At 36.6% G+C, this 10937-nt stretch overlaps 1 pseudogene; it reads left to right on the forward strand.

Annotated features, from left to right (window-relative positions):
- Positions 1 to 329: 329 nt before the first annotated feature.
- On the forward strand, positions 330 to 7692 carry LOC100719666 (olfactory receptor 5AN1-like; annotated as a pseudogene).
- Positions 7693 to 10937: the final 3245 nt, after the last annotated feature.

Raw genomic sequence — 10937 nt, forward strand, 5'->3', positions numbered from 1 at the left:
GGTTGCAGGGTAAAGAGCCTCTCTGAGTAAAACAACTCAGACACTAGAATGTAATACCATGGAGAAGACCAGATTTGAAAGGAGAGGGATTCTCACAACCCAGGAAGAAATTGAGGAAAAAGAAAAACAAAAAAAGGGAGAAAGGAAGGAAAAATGTAGATGAAAACCTAGAATCAGATGTACTTTCAAGACATGTCCTGCGCTGTGCTGGATGTGCCTTGGAGTTTAATGACTCATGGTCATGCGGAAGTCGCAGTAGCATGGACAGCGGGGGTTGGTGAGTCCAAGGCCCTTGGCAGGAGGATGTAGTGTAACAGAGTGGAACCAACATGGAGCGCTGCATTAACCCATGGTGAGTGCGAGGAATTGGGTCTGGCTGAGGGAATGACCGGCTGGGTGACATATTGGAGTGGGGAAGGACAGGTCTCAATCTGGAATCTCAGAGGCATCAGTCAGCTGTCCCTGGCTCAAAGAGGACTGGTGGGTCTACTTGGGCTGGGTTATCCCCCTGGATGGGAGCAAATAGCCAGGGACAGACCTGGGTCCCAAACCTGTGACATCTACACAACACAGACTAATGTGCTGAAAACACTCGCTGTTTGACTGGCTCAGAGCAGAGTGGCCAGTCCACATTGTCCCTGCACTTCACAGATCAACAGCAAACTGCAGAGGGCAGCAATACTCTACCTAGCATGCCTCAGAAAAACCATAAGCAATATGCAAAGGGCCTGAGACCTCCACCATACACATGTCTGAAAGAAACCAGAAACATGACAAGAGAAAGAAACAAAAAAAGCCTCCAGCCAATGACCCAGGGAAAATCAGTACAGGAGAGGTAAATGCAGAAGAGATCGAGGGCAACAATCATACAATATCAGCAACAGCATCAGTGGACATAAGGAAATACCTTCATGACTTCATAGACAAACTGAAATTCTAATTCAATTGAGGCAAGGTATAAATAAAAAGATTAATAAAAGAAATGCAAAGCATCTCTCAAGAAGAAGACACAGATGGAAGAATGCAGGAACCCAGAAAAAAGGAGAGAAACATTTGATGTAGAATATAAACAAGATCTAGAATACATGAAATGGATTCAAAGAGATTATTAGGAAATTAAAAACTCCATTGAAAGCTGGCAAAATTGCTTGACAGAAACTGAAGTTAGACTTTCAAACCTTGAAGATAGATTTGCAATGTGTGATTGTGAAAGGAAAAATCTCTTAAAAATAACAAGGAAGCAGGAAGTAACAATACAAAAGCTAGAAGATGACAAGAGAATCTACAACTTAAGAATAAAAAATGTGAGCAGAGAAACAAGAATAAACACAAATAAAATACAAAGGCTATTCACAGAAACAATTAAGGAAAACTTCCCAAGCATAGGAAAAGGAAATGATATTCAAATATATGAGGAATACAGGACTCCAGCCAGCTACAACCAAAACAGATCTACTCCCAGACATATAATAATCTAGATCCAAGAAACTCATCTCAAGAACAGAATATTAAAAGTGGTCAGAGAAAAGAAACAGATCACCTATAAAGGAAAACACACCAAAATCATGACAGACTTCTGGACGCAAACTATCAAATCAAGAAGAGGTTGGTGGGAAGTATTCCAAACCCTGAAAGAAAATAACCTCCAACCCAGATTGATGTACCCTGAAAAACTGTCTCTCAAAATTAATGCAGAAACAAGATGTTTTCATTATAAACATGAACTGTGGGAGTTTGTGAACACCAATCCAACCTTACAAAAAATACTGAATGACATTCTAGAGAGAGAGAGAAAAAAAATTACCAGGATTCCAGCAATAGTTGCAGAGATGCCTCAATCAATGGGGCAGTTGGTGGAATGAAGGAGAATATTAGACAACCAGCAGCAGAAAAATAACATAACAGAGATGAGACAGAGAAGACTGGCTATAATATCTAGCACAGATGGCCTTGATACCCTTACAAAAAGAAACACAGGCAGAGTAGATCAGGAGATAGGGTCCATCGAGATGCTCTGAATAGGAAATATAATCTACCTATAATCCATCTGAAAGAGGGTTATTGAACCAAAAGTCAAAAATGAGAAAACAATGCTGTATGTGACAGGGAACCAGAGAGAAATAGGCATAGCTCATCCAGCAGCTGCAGATAGATTGGAAAGTCATGACACTTTTGTGCAGTGGAGAACTACTCAGCTATAAGGATGGAAAACATTGAGGCTTTAGTAGTAAAGGAATACACCACAAGATCAAGCTCAGGGGTAAAAAGGTTCAGAACCACTTAGGTAGATAGCGGGTTGCTCCCCTCATCTAAAAACTAAAGGAGTTAGTGGGATCCAAAAGGTACAAAGCACCCTGAGATAGGGATAGGAGAGGAACTGTCTAAAAAAGCATGGCAGAGGACATTGTTAATAGTGTATCAGGATTTAAAAGCCACATTAGTCTTACTGCTCTGTTTAGTTTGATTTTATTCTGTTCTAGTCTGTGTACTTGTACTAGATTTGAAGGCACAGACAGCTATCCCAAAAATAGCAGGATATACTACAGTAACTATCCTTAATTTCCTATTAACCTGAAGCCCTGTATTACTTACAGTATCTTACTATGACTGATCTTATTTGAATCTTGTTTGTTAGATTGCTGCTTTGTCTTCACTTATTTTATTTGAATTTGGAATGCTTGATAGTACCAAGTCTAAGAGCAGAGGCAACTATTCTGAAGATGATGAGATGCAGTAGGATACCCATTCCAGTTTGATTATTAACTGCTTTTGAAGTCCTGTAATGTCTCCAATGTTTTGTTTTTATTAATATTGCTAAGTATTAATATTGCTATGTTGAATTATAGTATGCCTCATGATCTAGACAATTCTATTGAAAATAACAAGACATCATAGTAACTTCTGTAGATCACCTAGTATTGTGGTTTTATGTGTCTCTTTCATTTCATGTTTTTCTAGGAATTTGTGTTGTTTGTTTTGATTTGTTTTTCCCTCTAAAACAGAAAGGATAAATATACATGCAGAGATTCACATACATGTAGAACTTCTAAACAGTTTATGAAAATAGACTATATAATGTATGATGTGAAGAATAGATATTCTGAAGAAAACGAGACACTAAGATCCCAGAACAGTTCCATAACATCATGATATAAAATCTAGCAATACTATTATTCTCTGTCCAGAGTGATACTAGTCTGTTTTCTTTTGTTTAATCTCAACATAGGTAAAGATATGGACACTTATTTCAAAGAGAATGAGACACATTATAGCAGCCATTGTTGACTCCTTTATTGTCTGGTCTTGAAGACCTAAAATGCCTTTATGCCTGTTCCGATCAGTTTAGTAATATTTTGTTCAGTATATGTTCACTGTGTGTGAAGTTATGGACAACTATTTGGAAGAAAACAAGAGACAATATGATAGACAATGAAGATTTCCAGTGGTCTTGCTTTGAAATGTGTGTTCATTAAATTAAAGTGTTCATTAAGTGTTTTCTTATGATTTGTTTTACTCTGTTTTATGTTTAATTTTACCCTCTTTAAAATAAAAAATAGGAGTGATATAAAATTAAGAAAATCCAGTGATTTATGAAGCATAAAATCAAAATTCTATTATTTCCTAGTTTTTGTATTTGGCTTTTAATATGATTCTAAATGATGTTGGTGATGTGTGTATGTGAAAGAAAGACAGAGACAAAAAACTTCTGAGAGAGATTATATAAAATAAATTTTCTCTCAAAATAGTAGAACATTATATTCTCTTAGAATTGGGGTGCCAATTCTAAATTGAGTTTAAAGATATCTTGCAAATGAAAGGCATAACAATATTGTCTTTTTACACTTTGTGAGTGTTGTTCCTACTTCATAATTGAATTTCTTCAGGAGTCTGAAGCAGGAGGATTGCCATAAGTCCAAGGCTGATCTGGGCTATAAATGAGTTCAAGATCAGCCTGCACTACATAAAGTGATCCCTATCTCAAAAAACTAACAATAATAATATTTCAACTGTGTTTTATATATGTGGAATTTTTGCTGGTAGCATGGTGTGTTTAGATTATTTTATCAGATTTTTCTTCTACTTTCTGTTTTGGTGTTATTTTACAATTACCTTTTCTACCTCAGATTGGACAAATGATGTTTATTTTTTCTAATACATTTGGATGTTTATTTTTTTTAATACATTTTATCCTTCATGTACCGATCTCAGAGGTCATTTGTGAAAGTGTTCATCCTCTCCCTCACACTTCAAAATTCTAAACTTACCATGCATTAAATTACTCACAGTACTTAAATTTATTTCTAAAACATGTATGCATCCTCCTAGTGCATGGACATTACTGATAGACTAATGAATGATTGATGTTAATAGTACTGGCCAGTGTCTGGAAGTACAGGGCCCCTCTAACAATTTTTCTCAAAATTGCTTTGGCTGTTGTCACTTTTTAGCTCTTTCACCCCAAATGAGATCACTGTGGATCGAGAATGGGGCTGGCAGGAGTTATCTACCAGGAAAATACGACCTGCAGACCCAAAGCCAAAGGAACAGCTCGGGCCTCTCCTTGTGCTGGGCGAATCTTCATGGCCTGCGGTTATGTCACTGACCCATGCAGTGATTCCAAACCTGCACTGGCCTAGAGACCATGCTGCAGCCCTGTCTGTGGGGCTGATGACAGGTTTTCTCAAAATAAAATTTGACCACTCTGACACTTGTGTTCACAGGCACAGCTCTCACAGGCGAATGTTGGTACATAAATGATGATAATAATGAAGATCTACTGAGCCACTCTCGAGTACCTGATTGGGTGCCAAGCATTCACACAAATTTATGGTTCCACCCACCATAACACCTTCTGGGTCAAGAACTCAGTGTCACACTTTATAATGAGTAAGTCATGGCTTATTGTCTTTAAGTCACTGGGGCCACTTAAAAAAGAGTGAGAGAGTACCAGATCTAAGACAGAAAAGTCCAAATTATTAACCATGTTACAATATTGCTGTCCATGATGCAAAATAACCTAGAATTCAGACAATTCTTGGAGTCAAGTGACTTGTGTTTGCCTCCTTTATCAGTACTTCATACAAAGGCTTTCAGATCAATGCTCGTTTCATAACTTTATTGGACACCTGTTTCTGCCCCACCAAAGTATGCCAACATTGTAAATTATGTTATTATGTTTCATGCCACATTTTTAAAGTATGGGAAATTGTTACAAATAAGTTAAATATTTTTTCTAACAACAGTTCAATGTAAAAATATATTTAAATGGCAACCTAGGACAGAAAATACTTAAAATTTATTTTAGAAAGAAAACACCTGTGGTTTCATGATTATGAAACACAGTTATTAATTATCAAAAACCTTTTGAAAATCTTAGTTACTGGCATATGCCTTCTATAGAATCATCCTAACATTCCATGACATACTTTACAAATTTCCTCAGTGAAATCTTAATTATCCCTTTCTGTAGTTCAGATGGTCAACATCCCCCAATGTTCCCTATGCTAAATCCTTGCTTCTGGCCTGTGGCTCTGTTAGAAGGTGGAGAAGCCTCTAAAGCTAGTGCCCAGCAGGAGGAAGGTAGGTGACTGGAGATGAAAAAGGGGATGTTGGAAACCCTCACTCTTTTTTTTAAACTTTTATTTTAAAGAGAATAAAAAAAAAACAGAACATAACAAAGGAATCAGAACAGAACAATGTAAGCAACACAGCACTTTAAATCAAGACAACCAGATATCAACAGTAGCTACCATGTCTCTTTTCTTTGAAATAGCTGAGCATACCTTCACACACAATAGTATCAAACATAACAAAATAGTATAAAACCATTTAAGAGAATTAAAGTATTATAGGACATTCAAACCAAATAATAGAAAATGAACAATGGCTACTATAGTATCTCATTTTCCATAAAACCTTTGTTCATACTATCACACATACTAAAATCCAATAAGACACAACATGATAGAACAAATGGAAATAGGAGAAGAAAAGCATGGTAGGACTTCAAAGCAAGATGATATTAAATCAGCTATTGTAATGTCTTGTTTTCTTCAAAATAGCTGTTCATACCATCACACATAACAAAATCAAACAAAACAAAATAAAACCATTCCATCCAATGAATGAAAGCATTATAAGACTTCAAAGCAATGTAGCAGGGAACCATGATTACCATAAAATCTTATGTACTCTTACCATTTCTTACACTAGGGAGACAATACGGTATTTATACGTATGAGTTTGGTTTATTTTGCTTATGAGTATGGTTTCAAGTTGTGCCCATTTATCATTAAATTCCTCAGTGTGAGCACTCTTTATAGCTGAGTTGTACTCCATTCTTGTTCTTGCTCTTTCCTTTCAGTCACAGTGAGGCCAACACCCTCCTCAGACATGCACTGCTGCCAATTATGTGCTGTGATGCTGCAAGTACAAGGCAAAGGGTAAACTATGTACTAGACCCTCTCAAACCATGAGTCAAACTAATTCTTTTAGATTGTCTCCAGTATTCTGTCACAGTGGTATAAATCTGCAATATCTCCTTTTATTCTCCTGAGATTCCATGAATTGAGATCCGAGAGCACAAACCAGGTTCTTGATATTTTGAGAATAAAAGAGGGGTCTTTCCACAGAAGGACAGTGAAGTATTTCTCTTTTAACAGATCTCACTGAAGGAAACCTGAATAGGTTTGAAACTGTAAAACTACATTTTAACCTGAGTCAACAATGTCTTCTCTTGTCTCCTTTCTGATAGGTATTAGGAGCACTGATGATCACGGGAGGAAATATTACAGTTCATCCTCCTGGGATTCTCAGATTTTCCCAGAATCACAGCACTGCTCTTTGTTACATTCCTGCTCCTCTACATTGCAGGTCTGACCTGGAACTTGTCCCTCCTCATGTTAATAAGCCTGGATTCCCATCTGCACACACCCATGTACTCCTTTGTCAGTAATCTGCCCTCATAATGTCTCTGCTATGTCAGCTCCATGGTGCCCAAGACACTCTCCAACTTCTTCCAGAAGCAGCAGACTATCACCTTTTTGGGGTGTGTTTTTCAGTACTTTATCTTTTCTACCACGGGACTAAGTGAATCTTATCTCATGACAACCATGGCATATGACCAGTATGCTGCCATTTATAATCCACTGCTCAATTCCTCAATCATGTCACCCACTCTCTATGTTCAAATGGTGCTGGAATCCTACATGGCTAGGCTCACAGGTTCTTTAGTTCAAAGATGGACTTTGATTCAACTCCACTTCTGTGACCCCAATGTCATCAAGCATGTCTTTGACATGCCTCAGCTGCTAACTCTATCCTGCACTGACACTTGCTTTGTTTAAGTCCTGATTTCTATATTGCAATGATCTTTAGGATGGCAAATGTCCTCAACATCATGATCTCCTATGGCTATGTAATCATGTCCATCGTGAAGGCACATTAGCTACAGGCAGGTCCAAGGCATTCAATGCCTGTGTCTCTCACCTGGCAGTTGTTTCCCTCTTCTAAACCTTAGGCATATTTGTCTATTCAAGTTCCAGGTCTGGTGGCTCCTCCAGCATTAACAGATTTGCATCAGTCTCCCACACTGTGGTGATCCCCATGTTGAATCCTTTGATTTACAGCCTGAGGAGCAAGGAAATTAAAGATGCTTTCCAGAGGTTGTGGAAGAAGCTGCTCTGCTGCTAAGACTATAAAGTATGAGATTTCTAACAGATTTGGCCAATGTGACTTATCTTAGTTCACAATAATTTGCCCATGAGGGGGGCTCTACATGTCTCACACTCACTTTGATAAAGCCTAATTGCAAATAGACAATATACCAGTATCAACTAATCCCTGATGTGATGCCAACAAACACAGTATGGCTACTCTGGAAGTTCATTATTTTCATCCTATGTATTAAATTACCTCATCATATGTTAATACATCCACGGATATTTGTGAAAGAGCAAGTTTTAGAAATATTTTTTTTTTTAAACAGGCCTCACTACGTGATTCAGGCTGATCTTTTTTTTTTTTTTCTTGGTTCCAGGAATCAAATTGAAGATCTGGTGCTCGACATACAGGTTCCATGCCATGGTGCTGCACCCCCAGCTCCAGAAATTGTGCTTGTTTTTGCTTCTCAGTTTGCAAATTTCCTAGTTTGAGGTTTTGTTCCTGAAGTAAAGACTCTTGCAAGAGTCCTCCATCATCTGGAAACCTCATCTTGTAAATACTGTGATAAAGCCCCATAAAGACATGGTGGTGGCACTGATCATATTGTGCCTGAACATGTGGGGATCTAACATTGGAAAGGAGCAAAGCTATAGATTGGCCTTTTTTTGCTTCCTGGGAAGACTATAATGAGGTAGTGAAAGTTCATCTATGGCATAGCCTCTGTAACATCCTTCATTGTTAATCATTTAACAAGGTTTCATTCATATCTTTGTGTCCATCAGCTGATGTCTAAACAAGGATGAAGTGACCTAAATCATTAAGAGTGATAGATAGAAAGAAGGGTATGATTTTTCAGTACACTTATTTATTTTGATGATTTCATTTTTGAATCTGAGCTTCAGGAAAGATTTATGACTGGAGAGGATACGTAAAGTCCACAGAAAGACAACAGCAGTATCTTTTGTAGGACTCTAACCTGTCTTACAATTTCTCATTAAATCCAGAAATCTTATTCTTGGTTTATATAGCCAAAGGGATAACATGATGAGATTGTTTCTGATATTTCAAGGTACTTTTTGTGCTTTCTCTAAGAAAAATTGTGTGACTTGTGTATGATAATATGGTGGTTGAGAATTATGTGAATTCATTCAAATCATGGAGACAAACAACAAATAAAAGAAACAGGTACAGTTTTTTTTCCTGTTGCTTATTTTCAGTACTTGTGTCCTAGGGTTTTAAGGTGTGCTAAATAATACAAATGATGGAAAAGAGTGATTTGCTTTCATAATGATATTTCACAGGAAACTCCAAGTCCTCTAAGAGAAAATGGTGGCATAGACTGGCTTCTCGTTTCTGGCCCATTATCCCTATGTTAAGGAAAATATAAAGCTCGAGGAACTAGCTGGTTAAAAAATGGAACAAGATGTGTAAACAACAATAATTAGTTACATTTCTTATATACAAGCAAACTCACATAAACTAGAAGTCACAACATTTCCATCCTATCTTTGGAAATTCTTTAGATTCATAATTTTGTCAAGGGGTCCCATTTTGACAATAGTTGCATGGTTTATTCTGAAGGACAGTGAATGAAGAGCAATTCAAAGGGTTTCCCAAGTCTCCCAGGAGTTTATGCTGGCCAGGCTGAGAGCAAGAGTAATGTAGACACTCTGCAAAAATATAGAGCTTTGTCCCAATCCAAGGAAACAATGCAATATGAATGGAAGACAGGTAGCATTCCACACAGGCATAGCTATATGTTTCGAAGCAATGTTCATTAAAGATCTATGAGAATGTATGAGAAACCTGCTCCTACCATGTGAGCTTAAAAAGGAGTCATATACATGTGAGACGTTAGTGGGTAAATTTTACACACAATGGTAGAGCCACTTCATTTTATCTTTAATTTTCTTTTTTTTTTTTTTTTTGCCTTTTTCATTTTTATCAGTATCAGGGACCAAACTCACGAACGCACACCTGCAAGGCAGGCACTCATGATGCTGAGCTAAATCCCCAGTCCCTTATCTTTAATTAAAAAAAATATTTTTATTATATATTTAGTTTTCTTTTTTAAAATTTTATTTAAAGAAGACTAAACAAAACAGAAAATCAGTAGAAATAATACATATGTTCAGAGAAAAAATAAACAGTGAGAAATCACTAGTTAATTTTCACGTACTGTCCTTTTACAAATAGTTGTTCAAGATACAAAAGTGAAACATTTAAAGTGGGAATTCAAACAGCGAGACTACAAAGAGCTCTGTTCAACTATCCAACAAAAACTTAGTAATATGGTTGTCAATCCTATACATGCAGTTATCCATATTTTCATTTATGTTGGGATTAAACAAACTAAAGCAGGCTAAAGTCATTCTGAGCAAGGAATAATAGTATTGCTGGATTTCACATCATGACACTCCAGTATCAGCACTGGGTACTGTAGTGCCTTTTTAAAAAAATTATTTAAAGAAAGACTAAACAAAACAGAAAATGGGTAGAAGTAATACATACTTTCAAAGAAAAAAATAAATAGTAAGAAATCACTAGTTGATGATTACAGATTGTCTTCTTACGAATAGTTATTCAAAATACCAAGGTGGAGCATATGAAGTGGGGATTCAAACAGTGGGATTACAACCAGTTCTGTTCAACTATTAAGCAAAAACTTAGAAATATGTTTATCAACCCTGTATTAAACATATATGCAGTTATCCATATCTTCAATTATGTTGAGATTGAACAAACCCAAGCAGTCTAATATCACTCTGAACAAAGAATAATACTATTGCTGGGTTTCACATTATGACCTTCCAGGATCAGCACTAGGTACGTTAGTGTCTCTTTTTCTTCAAAGTATCTGTTCATTTCATCATGTGTCATAAGATCAGTTCTCATAAACTCTTTATAGATTCTACACATGCATGAGTCTTAATATGTATTTCTATCCTTTCTATATTAGAGGGAGAAACAAAACAAAGCAAGAGAAAACAAAACATATCCCTATAAACACATGAAATGAGAAAGAAATATAAGACTGTTGTACAAGGAGTTCTACCATAGTTCCTGTGTTGTCTCTTGTTATCTTCAATAGAATTGGCTATATCATCAGACATAGTATAAATTGAATATATCAGTGAATAACAATATTAGTAAAAACAGAGCTTTGTATATAGTATAAAACTTCAAAAGCAGGCAGTTATCAAGCCAGAATGTGTATCATAGAATCTTATCCTCAGTGTAGTTGCCTATCCTCTCGGACTTGATGCTATCAATCA

Source organism: Cavia porcellus, unplaced genomic scaffold, assembly GCF_034190915.1.
Source record: "Cavia porcellus strain 051 isolate PalLab524CR breed Dunkin Hartley unplaced genomic scaffold, mCavPor4.1 scaffold_17, whole genome shotgun sequence".
In the NCBI taxonomy this organism is placed as follows: domain Eukaryota; kingdom Metazoa; phylum Chordata; class Mammalia; order Rodentia; family Caviidae; genus Cavia; species Cavia porcellus.